Here is a 15,003-nt window from a genome sequence, read left to right as displayed (position 1 = left end):
CCAGCAAGACACACAGAGCCAGCCAGCTCAGCGATGACATCACAAACATCTCTCTCAGGTGACTCCTATGACATCACAGAGCACGTACATTCCGTTGCTTGCCGTCTGTCAACCACTCAGTCACTGCCAGCCAGACTGGCTGGCTGACTGGATGGTGGGGCTGCTTGCTGCTGCTGCGTACCTTAGCAAGCTTATTTGCTTGACCGGCCTTCCTCCTCCGCCCACATGCCCACCTATGTCCGATCTGCTGTTCACCTGGATCACAGCTCCGCCCCAACAAGGCAGAGCCTCCCAAGAATGGTACAAACTCACCCACGATCCCCTCCACGGAAAGCTATAGCAAAAGGCAAAAGCATTATACGTAATGAAGAGGAACCCGAGTCCAAGACGCATCCGACCAGCCATACATATTTGTGTGTATTAAAGATCACATTTTATTACATTTAGATTTTCTGTACTTTATTACATCTTTTTGTGATTTTTAAATGTATTGTTTCTTTTCCTTATATATGTATGTATGTATGTATGTATGTGTGTGTGTGTCTGTGTGAAAGTGTATGTGTTTGTGTGTCTCTGTGTGAAAGTGAGTGTGTGTGTGTCTGTCTCTGTGTTTGTGTGTCTGTCTCTGTGTGAAAGTGAGTGTGTGTGCGTGTGTCTGTCTGTGAAAGTGTGTGTGTGTGTGTGGGTGTGACAGTGTGTATGAGTGTCTGTCTGTCATGTAACTCGCACATCTGTGAGGGCACCATTTTTGCAGAAAGAGATGTACACATTTTGGAGCAACATATGCTGCCATCCAGACATCGTCTTTTCCAGGGACATCCCTGCATTTTTCAGCAGGATAACGCCAAACCACATTCTGCCCAGATTTCAAGCGCATGGTTGCATAGGCAGAGAGTGCGGGTGCTAGCATGGCCTGCCTGCAGTCCTGACCTGTCTCCGAATTGAGAATGTGTGGCGCACTATGAAGTGCAAATTAAGACAACGAAGGCCCTGTGCAGTTGCGCAGCTGAGGAAATGCATAATGGATGAATGGGGGGAAATCCCACTTGCTAAACTTAACCAAGTGGTGTCTTCAGTGCCCAAGTGCTTAATAAGTGTTATTAAAAGAAAAGGTGATGTTACATAGTGGTAAACAGTCGACTGTCCCAACTTTCTTGGTTTCTTTTCACTGCTAATGAGATGCTGTAGAGTGAGTTAGTTATATTGCTTTCAGGAGCTCTAATCGTATTGATGAGTTCATGCAGCATTTGTAATTGAATTTCAAAAAGAAATCCTTGCTGTCTGGCCTGTGTGTATGAGATGTACTCTGTCAATCTTTGGCTAACAACTGAAACATTGGTAGAACAGAAATGGCAACATAAAAAAGAAAAGTACATTTTAAAAGAGCACATTAAATAGGATGAATATACAGTTTTTTACAATCACTTTGTCACTAATTTCAGAACCTTGATGTCATTTTTCAAAACTCTAGACACAAAACTCAAAACGGTCATCACTTGTAACACAGGCTGTCCAATGTTCAAAACATTGCATTGTGCATTCATATCTTTAAAGAAACCTTGCACTTGCAGACTTGTTGGTTCAAATAATTCATTTATCATGAAATACCATAGTAACATTTATTTAGATCACCCACACAGAAGATACCGATAGTTTCACTGTGTAGTTGTTCGTACAATCATTAAATATTGTAGTACAAAATATGTGATACATGTTTCATTATGGTACTACATATAAATACATCACTGTAAAAGGAATAGTAGAGAGAATACTACAGACACAGTGGAATCATTGAACAAAATCTGAAATGTATTGATGCAATACAATCAAATCACACCATAGGTTTCTTTGAAGCCATGCAACAATAATTAGCTACAAAAAAGAACAAAACTACAGTAAAATGTCAACTGCAGTGTTCCTCACCTGGCTTAGTGTAAAACAAAGGATTGATTACTGTACTTCTGAATTTCCATCAGCCCTGTGTTCAGGTTCAGGTTCTCACAACCATTTTTCACAAGAGGCATCTTGAAACTGAACATACCTGAACATACTCAGTCATCAGCTGCTTCACTCTGTCTGCATTTCTTTCAAAAGGCACACTATACTCTGTGCTACACATTGGTATGCAGTATACAGTCATTTGACAATTGAGAGTAGCCTAATGTTTAGTGCATGCTGAAGACTTGCCGCTTCTCAGTACGGAAATTTCTGATGATTGAGGCCACAGTTGATCCTGAGTTGATTCTGAGGTTTGATTGAATCATTGTAGCTGCCTCAGTCATGGTCATGCCATGATTTACAACATGCTCTACAACTATTTCTCGGATTTCACTGGACACTATTTGCTGTTGCTGCCGCTGTCTGGTCCGTGGCCTTGTCCTCTACCACGTTCCCCCAACACCTCTCAAATGAGGCCCATGGCTGCCTCTCTGGTGAGGCCTAAGCCCTCCTCTATGACGAGGCCCACGACCACCTCTCAGAAGGGGTGCATGTCCCCTTCCATTCCTTTGACCACCACGTCTTCCTCCTCCCACTGCTTGACCTCTATTGTGACCTGGATGACTTGCCGGCTCCATGTTATCACTGTGTTGCTGGGGTGGATAGCACTCATTTCACTCGATACTCGTACCACAATGTGAAATCAATCATCAATAACCAGTTGGCAGTATTGGAAAAGCAATTACAAGGGCCTGCATACATACAGTAATGTCAAATCTGATGTGGAAGAACAATCATCTTCAACCAGGTTGGAGCGTTAGTTGCAATGCCTTTAATACACGCAGCGTGGAGAGGAACAGTGACTCAAGTAGATCCCAAAGTCGCTCTGCCTTCATTTTAACAGTCAGAGCTTTTATACACAAAAATCAAAGAGCTGGTTATAATCAGAAAGTCATTACTATGTTATCTTAAAAGTTAGCTAAGCAGAATTTATATCATTATAGGACAGAGTTCATAGATCAACACATGGATTAGGGAGCAGGCACTTCAATCATACTGTTTGACATTGTCTCCAAGATTCTCATCGTAAATAACAAACAGAAATCAAACTACCTTCTGGCCTGACCTTCTAGCTTGACCTTATCTTTCTTAAGTATACAAGAGAGAAAAACAGGTATTAGAGAAAAAATTTCTAACTTTCCTTCCACACTGCAAACATGGTGTGGAAAAGTGCTACATGATGATGAATGATGATGAAATATTACATCCATAGATAATGTAGTCCAACTGGTTCATGCTCCTCGTTTATTGATGTCAATGGATCTCATTATCCTGAAACTTTCATGATCGAAACATGGAATATTGTTTGTCAGTTTCCATAAAATTATGCATTAAGAGTAATGCAACAGTCACTTATCATTTTGAGCAGCTGTATCAATTGATAGTTAGATCTTTGTAATGAAATGAATAGACAGTGATCTCAGATGTAATGTGTGAATTGCATTTTGAAATGGTAATACTTTGATGTTAAGTTGTGTCATTTTAGTTCAATGAACAAATGATCTGAGGTTGATGTGTATTGTATCCAAGCAATTGTAAAAAAGTGTTAGAGTTTTGAAAAATGTGCATTTTGATCATCGGGTGTGAGTTTAGTGTCTAGAGTTTTGAAAAATGACATCAAGGTTCTGAAATGAGTGCCAAAGTGATTGTAAAAAAGTGTAATATCAGGGGACAGTGGCTATTAGTGATCTGGCCTTCCGTGGCCTCTGTATTAATGTAACAGGTCACATTGTATGTGTACACTGATACTTGATAGTATAATATAGTACAAGTAAAAAACATACATAGGTATCATAGAAGTATTTTGCAGAAATGATTATGGATAGTTATCAAAATGGAGAGGAAATGCTAAATCCATCTCCCCAGGCTGAGCTTCTATTGCTGCACCTGCTGGCCCCACTATATGGATAGAGCCACACCAAGTACAAGAGTCTCCCCATTGCTATTTATATCTCCCTATCCAGTCTTCTTGATGTCAGGGTGGGGTGCCTATTCCCCTGCATGCTTTGAAACCTATAGCACCTGGGACGCACACTTGGGATCCGGTTCCTCTGCCCCTCACATACACATGAGGAATCCCAGGTGCTCAATACGTCATACTGTCTCGTTCATCTCATGTGTAAACTATGGACAAATACATGACTAAACGTGTTTAGTTGCTTTTCCCAGAATGCTTTGCGCCACGATATGCAAATAACGGGGACTATGATTGGCTCCCTGACATTACCCACACTGCGACTGATGCTACCCATTTCACTACCCAACAAAGACCCATAATATGCGTGTGTCTGTCTGTCTGTCTGTCAAAGTATGTGTGTGTGTGTCTGTGTGTGTCTGTGTCTGTCTGTCTGTGTGTGAAAGTGTGTGTTTGTCTGTCTGTCTGTCTGTCATGTAACTTGCACATCTGTGAGGGCACCACTAATGCAGAAAGAGATGTACACATATTGTTTATTTTCCATATATATGTATGTATGTATGTATGCATGTCCAATTGCTTTGACAATACAAATGAATTGAATTGAGAGGGAGAGAGAGAGAGTAAGAGAGAGAGAGACAGACAGACAGACAGACAGACAGAGAGACACACACACACACACACACACACACACACAGAGAGCCAGCCAGCCAGCTCAGCGATGACATGACGAGCCTCTCTCAGCTTACTGCTATGACATCACAGAGCACGTACATTCCGTTTAACAAATCGTTAAACAAAAAAGGTTATAAACACATTGACTACAATACCGGTTAGTAAGACGAAGGTGAGTCTCTCGTTAGTATTATTAGTCAGACATTAAATAACTACGCAGGTTAGTATTTATGTCAGGTAACTTCTCGTTATATATATATCAGTCTCATTTACGTTTAGGTGCCGAGAAAGATCCTATTTGTTACCACAATTTCCCTTAACTGATTATTATTCAATGATTAAGGATAGGCAGGGCCACCAATAATCTAATGTCTATTAACTTGTGTCAATTTCAGACTAAACAGTTAAACAGGAATGAGAAGATATTTCTCGGCGTTGACAGATTTTATTTCTAAAATTATCAACAAAACAGTTTAATGCAACTCACATTTATATTTAAGAAAACTAAATGATATTACACATTCTAGAGTTATGAATCACAGATTAACATTTCTAATTGATTTCTCAAATGTCATGAATCACAAACTCCAAACTGTTAAACTTATGTGAACTTCGTCGCAGAGAGGCCTCTCTGGCTTCGGGCTCAGATAACAGCACACGGCACGAGGTCCGTGTGGTTTGGAACAAAGGCAGTCCGGTTCGGCTTTGTCCAAGAACTTCCACTCAGTCGATGCACCTGGAAGTTGGGGTTTCGCGAATGTAGAGTCTTTTCCAAACAGATTTTCCATTGGTTTGAAGGCTCCAAGGTTGTGCACAAAATCTTCTTTGTAAGCATGGTTCCACCGTAGTTACTTGAAGACGAAGTCTTTGAGGAAAGCAGGGCCCTGTTTGTTCCAAGGGTCAAGTTTCTTAAGACTCAAATAGCTATTTAAGTGACTGACACTTTCGTATTCAGTCGACTTAGTCAATTGTCCAGCTGTAAAACTCCACTGATCAGGTGGGTCTGTGAAGTTATTTATTTAATAAAGTCCTTTAAAATAATTCTTCGCTCAATCTCCTTCTCCCAGTTTAACTCTTCTGTTGCCGGCAAAGACTTGGTTGGTTTCTGATTCCGGTTCTGGCAACAGAGCTACAGGTTGAGCTGTGGCAGCGAGTTTCTGGTTCAGGTGAGAGAGAGAGAGAGAGAAAGACTGTCCGCTGTTCCTTATAGTCTGTCAGATCAGTAGGTGATTGGTCCCTGAGTTCTTGAGATTGGATTTCGGTTTCAGCCCCTAGTGTCCTATTGGAGGGAGGCTTTATTTATGACTGATGTCAATCCATGCCATCTTTTGGAAATGCCGGTTGGCCTGGGTTCGTAGCTCTATGTCGGGATTTCGGCTCTCATCCACTTCAAAGAGTTTTTATCACCTACAGGCCCCTTTCTCCAGACATCTCATAGCAGAATTCCAAACTATTTGGCCTCTTCTCGGTGCCATCCTCCCCAAAACTGTCACTTTGATGCAAACCAGTTCCAAGCTGATGAGCTAAGGAAATCTGATAACTTTGGGGGGGGAGAGGTCTTCTTTAGATCAGTGCTTCAGCTCAGAGCCCAAATGCTCTTATCCAAATACACCCAACATAACGCTACATATGTATGTATGTATGTATATATGTGTAGAAGGAAAATTAGAAATTATTTTCTTACACCTGTTTTTCTCTCTTGTATACTTAAGAAAGATACGGTCAAGCTAGAAGGTCAGCCCAGAAGATAGTTGGATTTCTGTTTGTTATTTACGATGAGAACCTTGGAGACATTGTCAAACGGTATGACCTACGTGCCTGTTCCCTAAAACCATGTGTTGACCTATGAACTCTGTTCTATAATGATATATGTTCTGCTTAGTTAGCCTTTAAGATAACATTATAATGACTTTCTAGCATGTATGGATGTATGTATGTATGTATATATATATATATATATATATATATATGTATGTATGTATGTCCAATTGCTTTGACAATACAAATGAATTGAATTGAGAGGAAGAGAGAGAGAGAGAGAGAGAGAGAAAGAGAGAGAGAGAGACAGACAGACAGACAGACAGACAGCTCAGCGATGACATCACGAGCCTCTCTCAGCTGACTGCTATGACATCACAGAGCACGAACATTCCGTTGCTTGTCGTCTGTCAACCACTCAGTCACTGCTAGCCAGACTGTCCCTAAGACAAAGTGTACAATACTTCAATTATATCTCCTCCAGACAGATAAAGAGTATTAAGAGCTACGATGAAGTTACCCAGGAGACGTAAAAAGCTTGCATCACCTGGTATTTCCTGGAGGTCACCCATCCAAGTACTAACCAGGCCCTGGCCCGTTTAGTTTCCAAGGTCTGACGAGATCGGGCACGTTCAGGACGGTGTGGCCGCAAGCCGAGATGCCTGGCTGCATGATGTCTCTTAAAGGCTGGCTGGTATTGACGGAATTTCCAGCAAAAAATAAAAAATAAAAAAATAAAAAAATGGAGGGAAAAATAACAGTGCAGGAAAGGGTGTTGAAAGTAGCCGGGAACGTGTACAATTCTTCAATTATATCTCCTCCAGACAGAAAGAGAGTATTAAGAGCTACGATGAAGTTACCCAGGAGACGTAAAAAGCTTGCAGCACCTGGTATTTCTAGGAGATCTCCCATCCAAGTACTGACCAGGCCATGCCCCGTTTAGCTTCCGAGATCTGACGAGACGGGGTGCGTCCAGGACGGTGTGGCCGCAAGCCAAAAAGCCTGGCTGCATGATGTCTCTTAAAGGCTGGCGGGTATTGACGGAACTTCCAGCAAAAAAAAGAAAAATGGAGGGAAAAATACCAGTGGAGCAAATGGTGTTGAAAGTAGCCGGGTACGTGGACAAATCCTCAATTATAACACCTCCAGACAGAAAGAGAGTATTAAGAGCTACAATGAAGTTACTCAGGAGACTAAAAAGCTTGCAGCACCAGGTATTTCCAGGAGGTCTCCCATCCAAGTATTGACCAGGCCCTGCCCCGTTTAGCTTCCAAGATCTGACAAGATCGGGCACGTTCAGGTCAGTGTGGCCGCAAGCCTAGAGAGCTGGCTGCATGATGTCTCTTAAAGGCTGGAGGGTATTGACGGAACTTCCGGCAAAAAAAAAAAGAAAAAAGAAAAATGGAGGGAAAAATATCAGTGCAGCAAAGGGTGTTGAAAGTAGCCGGGTACGTGTACAATTCTTCAATTATATCTCCTCCAGACTGAAAGAGAGTATTACGAGCTACGATGAAGTTACCCAAGAGACGTATAAAGCTTGCAGCACCTGGTATTTCCAGGAGGTCACCCATCCAAGTACTGACCAGGACCTGCCCCGTTCAGCTTACGCGATCTGACGAGATCGAGCGCGTTCAGGACGGTGTGGACACAAGCCGAGAGGCCTGGCTGCATGATGTCTCTTAATGGTTGGCGGGTATTGACGGAACTTCCAGCAAAAAAAAAAAAAAAGAAAAACGGAGGGAAAAATATCAGTGCAGCAAAGGATGTTGAAAGTAGCCAGGAACGTGTACAATACTTCAATTATATCTCCTCCAGACAGAAAGAGAGTATTAAGAGCTACGATAAAGTTACACAGGATACGTAAAAAGCTTGCAGAACCAGGTATTTCCAGGAGGTCCCACATTCAAGTACTAACCAGGCCCTGGCCCGTTTAGTTTCCAAGGTCTGACGAGTTCGGGCGCGTTCAGGACGGTGTGGCCGCAAGCCAAGAGGCCTGGCTGCATGATGTCTCTAAATGGCTGGAGGGTATTGACAGAACTTCCAGCAAAAAAAAATGAAAAAAGAAAAATGGAGGGAAAAATATCTGTGCAGCAAAGGGTGTTAAAAGTAGCCGGGTACGTGTACAATACTTCAATTATATCTCCTCCAGACAGAAAGAGAGTATAAAGAGCTACGATGAAGTTACCCAGGAGACGTAAAAGCTTGCAGCACCAGGTTTTTCTAGGAGGTCTCACATTCAAGTACTGACCAGGTCCTGCCCCGTTTAGCTTCCGAGATCTGATGAGTTCGGGCGCGTTCAGGACAATGTGTCCGCATGCCAAGAGGCCTGGCTGCATGATGTCTCTTAAAGGCTGGAGGGTATTGACGGAACTTCCAGCAAAATTAAAAAAGAAAAAAGAAAAATGGAGGGAAAAATACCACTGCAGCAAAGGGTGTTGAAAGTAGCCGGGTACGTGTACAATTCTTCAATTATATCTCCTCCAGACAGAAAAAGAGAATGAAGAGCTATGATAAAGTTACCCAGGAGACGTAAAAAGCTTGCAGCACCAGGTATTTCCACGAGTTCTCACATTCAAGTACTGACCAGGCCCTGCCCCGTTTAGCTTCCGAGATCTGATGAGATCGGGCGCATTCAGGACAATGTGTCCGCATGCCAAGAGGCCTGGCTGCATGATGTCTCTTAAAGGCTGGAGGATATTGACGGAACTTCCAGCAAAATAATGAAGAAAAAAGAAAAATGGAGGGAAAAATATCAGTGCAGCAAAGGGTGTTGAAAGTAACCGGGTACGTGTACAATACTTCAATTATATCTCCTCCAGACTGAAAGAGAGTATCAAGAGCTACGATAAAGTTACCCAGCAGACGTAAAAAGCTGGCAGCACCTGGTATTTCCAGGAGATCTCCCATCCAAGTACTGACCAGGTCCTGCCCCGTTTCGTTTCCGAGATCTGACGAGATCGGGCGCGTTCAGGTCTGTGTGTCCGCAAGCCGAGATGCCTGGTTGCATGATGTCTCTTAAAGGCTGGCGGATATTGATGGAACTTCCAGAAAAAATAAAAAATAAAAATAAAAATGGCGGGAAAAATATCAGTGCAGCAAAGGGTGTTGAAAGTAGCCGGGTACGTGTACAATTCTTCAATTATATCTCCTCCAGACAGAAATAGAGTATTAAGAGCTACGATGAAGTTACCCAGGAGACGAAAAAGCTTGCAGCACCTGGTATTTCCAGGAGGTCACCCATCCAAGTACTGACGAGGCCCTGCACCGTTTAGCTTCCGAGATCTGATGAGATCGACCGCGTTCAGGACGGTGTGGCCGCAAGCCAAGCAGCCTGGCTGCATGATGTCTCGTAAAGGCTGGAGGGTATTGACGGAACTTCCAGCAAAAAAAAAAAAGAAAAAAGAAAAATGGAGGGAAAAATATCTGTGCAGTAAAGGGTGTTGAAAGTAGCCGGGTACGTGTACAATTCTTCAATTAAATCTCCTCCAGACAGAAAGAGAGTATTAAAAGCTACGACGAAGTTCCCCAGGTGACGTAAAAAGCTTGCAGCACCTGGTACTTCCAGGAGGTCTCCCATCCAAGTACTGACCAGGTCCTGCCCCGTTTAGTTTCCGAGATCTGACGAGATCGGGCGCGTTCAGGACGGTGTGGCCACAAGCCGAGACGCCTGGCTGCATGATGTCTCTTAAAGGCTGGCGGGTATTGACGGAATTTCCAGCATTAAAAAAAAAAAAAAAAATAGAAAAATGGAGGGAAAAATATCAGTGCAGGAAAGGGTGTTGAAAGTAGCCGGGTACGTGTACAATTCTTCAATTATATCTCCTCCAGACTGAAAGAGAGTATTAAGAGCTACGATAAAGTTACCCAGGAGAAGTAAAAAGCTTGCAGCACCAGGTTTTTCTAGGAGGTCTCACATTCAAGTACTGACCAGGTCCTGCCCCGTTTAGCTTCCGAGATCTGATGAGTTCGGGCGCGTTCAGGACAATGTGTCCGCATGCCAAGAGGCCTGGCTGCATGATGTCTCTTAAAGGCTGGAGGGTATTGACGGAACTTCCAGCAAAATAAAAAAGAAAAAAGAAAAATGGAGGGAAAAATACCACTGCTGCAAAGGGTGTTGAAAGTAGCCGGGTACGTGTACAATGCTTCAATTATATCTCCTCCAGACAGAAAAAGAGAATGAAGAGCTATGATAAAGTTACCCAGGAGACGTAAAAAGCTTGCAGCACCAGGTATTTCCACGAGTTCTCACATTCAAGTACTGACCAGGCCCTGCCCCGTTTAGCTTCCGAGATCTGATGAGATCGGGCGCATTCAGGACAATGTGTCCGCATGCCAAGAGGCCTGGCTGCATGATGTCTCTTAAAGGCTGGAGGATATTGACGGAACTTCCAGCAAAATAATGAAGAAAAAAGAAAAATGGAGGGAAAAATATCAGTGCAGAAAAGGGTGTTGAAAGTAGCCGGGTACGTGTACAATTCTTCAATTATATCTCCTGGAGACAGAAAGAGAGTATTAAGAGCTACGATGAAGTTTCCCAGGAGACGTAAAAAGCTGGCAGCACCTGGTATTTCCAGGAGGTCTCACATTTAAGTACTGACCAGGTCCTGCCCCATTTAACTTCCGAGATCTGACGAGATCGGGCGCATTCAGGACGGTGTGGCCACAAGCCGAAAGGCCTGGCTGCATGATGTCTCTTAAAGGTTGGCGGGTATTGACGGAACTTCCAGCAAAAAAAAAAAAAAAAAAAAAAGGAAAATGGAGGGAAAAATATCAGTGCAGCAAAGGCTGTTGAAAGTAGCCGGGTACGTGTACAATACTTCAATTATATCTCCTCCAGACAGATAGAGAGTATTAAGAGCTACGATGAAGTTTCCCAGGAGACGTAAAAGGCTTGCAGCACCAGGTATTTCCAGGAGGTCTCCCATCCAAGTACTGACGAGGCCCTGCCCCGTTTAGCTTCCGAGATCTGATGAGATCGGACGTGTTCAGGACGGTGTGGCCGCAAGCCAAGAGGCCGGGCTGCATGATGTCTCTTAAAGGCTGGCGGGTATTGACGGAACTTCCAGCAAAAAATAAAAAATAAATAAATAGAAAAATGGAGGGAAAAATATCAGTGCAGGACAGGGTGTTGAAAGTAGCCGGGTACATGTACAATTCTTCAATTATATCTCCTGGAGACAGAAAGAGAGTATTAAGAGCTACGATGAAGTTACCCAGGAGACGTAAAAAGCTTGCAGCACCTGGTATTTCTAGGAGGTCTCCCATCCAAGTACTGACCAGGCCCTGCCCCGTTTAGCTTCCGAGATCTGACGAGATCGGGCGCATTCAGGACGGTGTGGCCACAAGCCGAAAGGCCTGGCTGCATGATGTCTCTTAAAGGTTGGCGGGTATTGACGGAACTTCCAGCAAAAAAAAAAAAAAAAAAATGGATGGATGGAAAAATATCAGTGCAGCAAAGGGTGTTGACAGTAGCTGGGTGCGTGTACAATACTTCAATTAAATCTCCTCCAGACAGATAGAGAGTATTAAGAGCTACGATAAAGTTACCCAGGAGACGTAAAAGCTTGCAGCACAAGGTATTTCCAGGAGGTCTCACATTCATGTACTGACCAGGTCCTGCCCCGTTTAGCTTCCGAGATCTGACGAGATCGGGCGCGTTCAGGATGGTGTGGCCGCAAGCCGAGATGCCTGGCTGCATGATGTCTCTTAAAGGCTGGCGGGTATTGACGGAACTGCCAGCAAAACAAAAAAAGAAAAATAGAGGGAAAAATACCAGTGCAGCAAAGGGTGTTGAAAGTAGACGGGTACGTGTACAATTCTTCAATTATATCTTCTCCAGACAGAAAGAGAGTATTAAGAGCTACGATAAAGTTACCCAGGAGACGTAAAAGCTTGCAGCACTAGGTAATTCCAGGAGGTCTCACTTTCATGTACTGACCAGGTCCTGCCCCGTTTAGCTTCCGAGATCTGACGAGATCGGCCGCGTTCAGGATGGTGTGGCCGCAAGCCAAGATGCCTGGCTGCATGATGTCTCTTAAAGGCTGGCGGGTATTGACGGAACTGCCAGCAAAAAAAAAAAAAAAAATAGAGGGAAATATACCAGTGCAGCAAAGGGTGTTGAAAGTAGCCAGGTACGTGTACAATTCTTCAATTATATCTCCTCCAGACAGAAAGAGAGTATTAAGAGCTACGATGAAGTTACCCAGGAGACGTAAAAGGCTTGCAGCACCTGGTATTACTAGGAGGTCTCCCATCCAACTACTGACCAGGCCCTGCCCCGTTTAGCTTCCGAGATCTGACGAGATCGGGCGCATTCAGGACGGTGTGGCCGCAAGCCAAGAGGCCTGGCTGCATGATGTCTCTTAAAGGTTGGCGGGTATTGACGGAACTTCCAGCAAAAAAAAAAAAAAAAAAAAGAAAAATGGATGGAAAAATATCATGCAGCAAAGGGTGTTGACAGTAGCTGGGTACGTGTACAATACTTCAATTATATCTCCTCCAGACAGATAGAGAGTATTAAGAGCTACGATAAAGTTACCCAGGAGACGTAAAAGCTTGCAGCACCAGGTATTTCTAGGAGGTCTCACATTCATGTACCGACCAGGTCCTGCCCCGTTTAGCTTCCAAGATCTGACGAGATCGGGCGAGTTCAGGATGGTGTGGCCGCAAGCCAAGATGCCTGGCTGCATGATGTCTCTTAAAGGCTGGCGGGTATTGACGGAACTGCCAGCAAAAAAAAAAAAGAAAAATAGAGGGAAATATACCAGTGCAGCAAAGGGTGTTGAAAGTAGCCGGGTACGTGTACAATTCTTCAATTATATCTCCTGGAGACAGAAAGAGAGTATTAAGAGCTACGATGAAGTTACCCAGGAGACGTAAAAAGCTTGTAGCACCTGGTATTTCTAGGAGGTCTCCCATCCAAGTACTGACCAGGCCCTGCCCCGTTTAGCTTCCGAGATCTGACGAGATCGGGCGCATTCAGGACGGTGTGGCCACAAGCCGAAAGGCCTGGCTGCATGATGTCTCTTAAAGGTTGGCGGGTATTGACGGAACTTCCAGCAAAAAGAAAAAAAAAAAAAATAGAAAAATGGAGGGAAAAATATCAGTGCAGGAAAGGGTGTTGAAAGTAGCCGGGTACGTGTACAATTCTTCAATTATATCTCCTGCAGACTGAAAGAGAGTATTAAGAGCTACGATAAAGTTACCCAGGAGACGTAAAAGCTTGCAGCACCTGGTATTTCCAGGAGGTCTCACATTCAAGTACTGACCAGGTCCTGCCCCATTTAGCTTCCGAGATCTGACGAGATCGGGCGCGTTCAGGATGGTGTGGCCGCAAGCCGAGATGCCTGGCTGCATGATGTCTCTTAAAGGCTGGCGGGTATTGACGGAACTGCCAGCAAAAAAAAAAAAGAAAAATAGAGGGAAATATACCAGTGCAGCAAAGGGTGTTGAAAGTAGCCGGGTACGTGTACAATTCTTCAATTATATCTCCTGGAGACAGAAAGAGAGTATTAAGAGCTACGATGAAGTTACCCAGGAGACGTAAAAAGCTTGCAGCACCTGGTATTTCTAGGAAGTCTCCCATCCAAGTACTGACCAGGCCCTGCCCCGTTTAGCTTCCGAGATCTGACGAGATCGGGCGCGTTCAGGATGGTGTGGGCGCAAGCCAAGATGCCTGGCTGCATGATGTCTCTTAAAGGCTGGCGGGTATTGACGGAACTGCCAGCAAAAAAAAAAAGAAAAATAGAGGGAAATATACCAGTGCAGCAAAGGGTGTTGAAAGTAGCCGGGTACGTGTACAATTCTTCAATTATATCTCCTGGAGACAGAAAGAGAGTATTAAGAGCTACGATGAAGTTACCCAGGAGACGTAAAAGCTTGCAGCACCAGGTATTTCCAGGAGGTCTCACATTCAAGTACTGACCAGGTCCTGCCCCGTTTAGCTTCCGAGATCTGACGAGATCGGGCGCATTCAGGACGGTGTGGCCGCAAGCCGAGATGTCTGGCTGCATGATGTCTCTTAAAGGCTGGCGGGTATTGACGGAATTTCCAGCAAAAAAAAAAAAAAATATATAGAATAATGGAGGAAAAAATATCAGTGCAGGAAAGGGTGTTGACAGTAGCTGGGTGCGTGTACAATACTTCAATTAAATCTCCTCCAGACAGATAGAGAGTATTAAGAGCTACGATGAACTCACCTAAAGGATTATTAGGAACACCATACTAATACTGTGTTTTACCCCCTTTCGCCTTCAGAACTGCTTTAATTCTACGTGGCATTGATTCAACAAGGTGCTGAAAGCATTCTTTAGAAATGTTGGCCCATATTGATAGGATAGCATCTTGCAGTTGATGGAGATTTGTGGGATGCACATCCAGGGCACGAAGCTCCCGTTCCACCACATCCCAAAGATGCTCTATTGGGTTGAGATCTGGTGACGGTGGGGGCCAGTTTAGTACAGTGAACTCATTTTCATGTTCAAGAAACCAATTTGAAATGATTCCACCTTTGTGACATGGTGCATTATCCTGCTGGAAGTAGCCATCAGAGGATGGGTACATGGTGGTCAAAAAGGGATGGACGTGGTCAGAAACAATGCTCAGGTAGGCCGTAGCATTTAAACGATGCCCAATTGGCACTAAGGGGCCTAAAGTGT

General features: G+C 43.9%; 4 non-coding genes and 20 pseudogenes across 4 annotated transcripts; all 24 read right to left on the bottom strand.

The window, feature by feature from the left end:
• Positions 1 to 269: 269 nt before the first annotated feature.
• Positions 270 to 384, bottom strand: LOC136769190 (U5 spliceosomal RNA). The gene has a single exon (XR_010822148.1). It is a non-coding gene; the product is annotated as a U5 spliceosomal RNA (small nuclear RNA).
• A 6,497-nt stretch (positions 385 to 6,881) lies between these two features.
• On the bottom strand, positions 6,882 to 7,000 carry LOC136769444 (uncharacterized; annotated as a pseudogene).
• Positions 7,001 to 7,221: 221 nt separating this feature from the next.
• LOC136769668 (uncharacterized) lies at positions 7,222 to 7,340 on the bottom strand (annotated as a pseudogene).
• A 205-nt stretch (positions 7,341 to 7,545) lies between these two features.
• Positions 7,546 to 7,664, bottom strand: LOC136769642 (uncharacterized; annotated as a pseudogene).
• Positions 7,665 to 7,880: 216 nt separating this feature from the next.
• On the bottom strand, positions 7,881 to 7,999 carry LOC136768938 (uncharacterized; annotated as a pseudogene).
• A 213-nt stretch (positions 8,000 to 8,212) lies between these two features.
• LOC136768977 (uncharacterized) lies at positions 8,213 to 8,331 on the bottom strand (annotated as a pseudogene).
• Positions 8,332 to 8,545: 214 nt separating this feature from the next.
• On the bottom strand, positions 8,546 to 8,664 carry LOC136769012 (uncharacterized; annotated as a pseudogene).
• A 217-nt stretch (positions 8,665 to 8,881) lies between these two features.
• Positions 8,882 to 9,000, bottom strand: LOC136769595 (uncharacterized; annotated as a pseudogene).
• Positions 9,001 to 9,216: 216 nt separating this feature from the next.
• Positions 9,217 to 9,335, bottom strand: LOC136769003 (uncharacterized; annotated as a pseudogene).
• Positions 9,336 to 9,550: 215 nt separating this feature from the next.
• On the bottom strand, positions 9,551 to 9,669 carry LOC136769556 (uncharacterized; annotated as a pseudogene).
• Positions 9,670 to 9,886: 217 nt separating this feature from the next.
• Positions 9,887 to 10,005, bottom strand: LOC136769359 (uncharacterized; annotated as a pseudogene).
• Positions 10,006 to 10,225: 220 nt separating this feature from the next.
• LOC136769011 (uncharacterized) lies at positions 10,226 to 10,344 on the bottom strand (annotated as a pseudogene).
• A 216-nt stretch (positions 10,345 to 10,560) lies between these two features.
• On the bottom strand, positions 10,561 to 10,679 carry LOC136769594 (uncharacterized; annotated as a pseudogene).
• A 216-nt stretch (positions 10,680 to 10,895) lies between these two features.
• On the bottom strand, positions 10,896 to 11,014 carry LOC136769608 (uncharacterized; annotated as a pseudogene).
• A 220-nt stretch (positions 11,015 to 11,234) lies between these two features.
• Positions 11,235 to 11,353, bottom strand: LOC136769328 (uncharacterized; annotated as a pseudogene).
• Positions 11,354 to 11,574: 221 nt separating this feature from the next.
• On the bottom strand, positions 11,575 to 11,693 carry LOC136768970 (5S ribosomal RNA). The gene has a single exon (XR_010822053.1). It is a non-coding gene; the product is annotated as a 5S ribosomal RNA (ribosomal RNA).
• Positions 11,694 to 11,907: 214 nt separating this feature from the next.
• Positions 11,908 to 12,026, bottom strand: LOC136769648 (uncharacterized; annotated as a pseudogene).
• Positions 12,027 to 12,235: 209 nt separating this feature from the next.
• On the bottom strand, positions 12,236 to 12,354 carry LOC136769064 (uncharacterized; annotated as a pseudogene).
• Positions 12,355 to 12,563: 209 nt separating this feature from the next.
• On the bottom strand, positions 12,564 to 12,682 carry LOC136769212 (5S ribosomal RNA). Its single transcript, XR_010822170.1, has one exon. It is a non-coding gene; the product is annotated as a 5S ribosomal RNA (ribosomal RNA).
• A 216-nt stretch (positions 12,683 to 12,898) lies between these two features.
• Positions 12,899 to 13,017, bottom strand: LOC136768974 (uncharacterized; annotated as a pseudogene).
• Positions 13,018 to 13,227: 210 nt separating this feature from the next.
• Positions 13,228 to 13,346, bottom strand: LOC136768992 (5S ribosomal RNA). Its single transcript, XR_010822057.1, has one exon. It is a non-coding gene; the product is annotated as a 5S ribosomal RNA (ribosomal RNA).
• Positions 13,347 to 13,565: 219 nt separating this feature from the next.
• LOC136769440 (uncharacterized) lies at positions 13,566 to 13,684 on the bottom strand (annotated as a pseudogene).
• A 210-nt stretch (positions 13,685 to 13,894) lies between these two features.
• Positions 13,895 to 14,013, bottom strand: LOC136769381 (uncharacterized; annotated as a pseudogene).
• Positions 14,014 to 14,221: 208 nt separating this feature from the next.
• On the bottom strand, positions 14,222 to 14,340 carry LOC136769349 (uncharacterized; annotated as a pseudogene).
• Positions 14,341 to 15,003: the final 663 nt, after the last annotated feature.

This window comes from Amia ocellicauda, chromosome 14, assembly GCF_036373705.1.
Source record: "Amia ocellicauda isolate fAmiCal2 chromosome 14, fAmiCal2.hap1, whole genome shotgun sequence".
Taxonomy (NCBI): Eukaryota; Metazoa; Chordata; class Actinopteri; order Amiiformes; family Amiidae; genus Amia; species Amia ocellicauda.
Note: the sequence above shows the minus strand (reverse complement) of the source record. Positions and strands in the feature narration are given on the sequence as shown.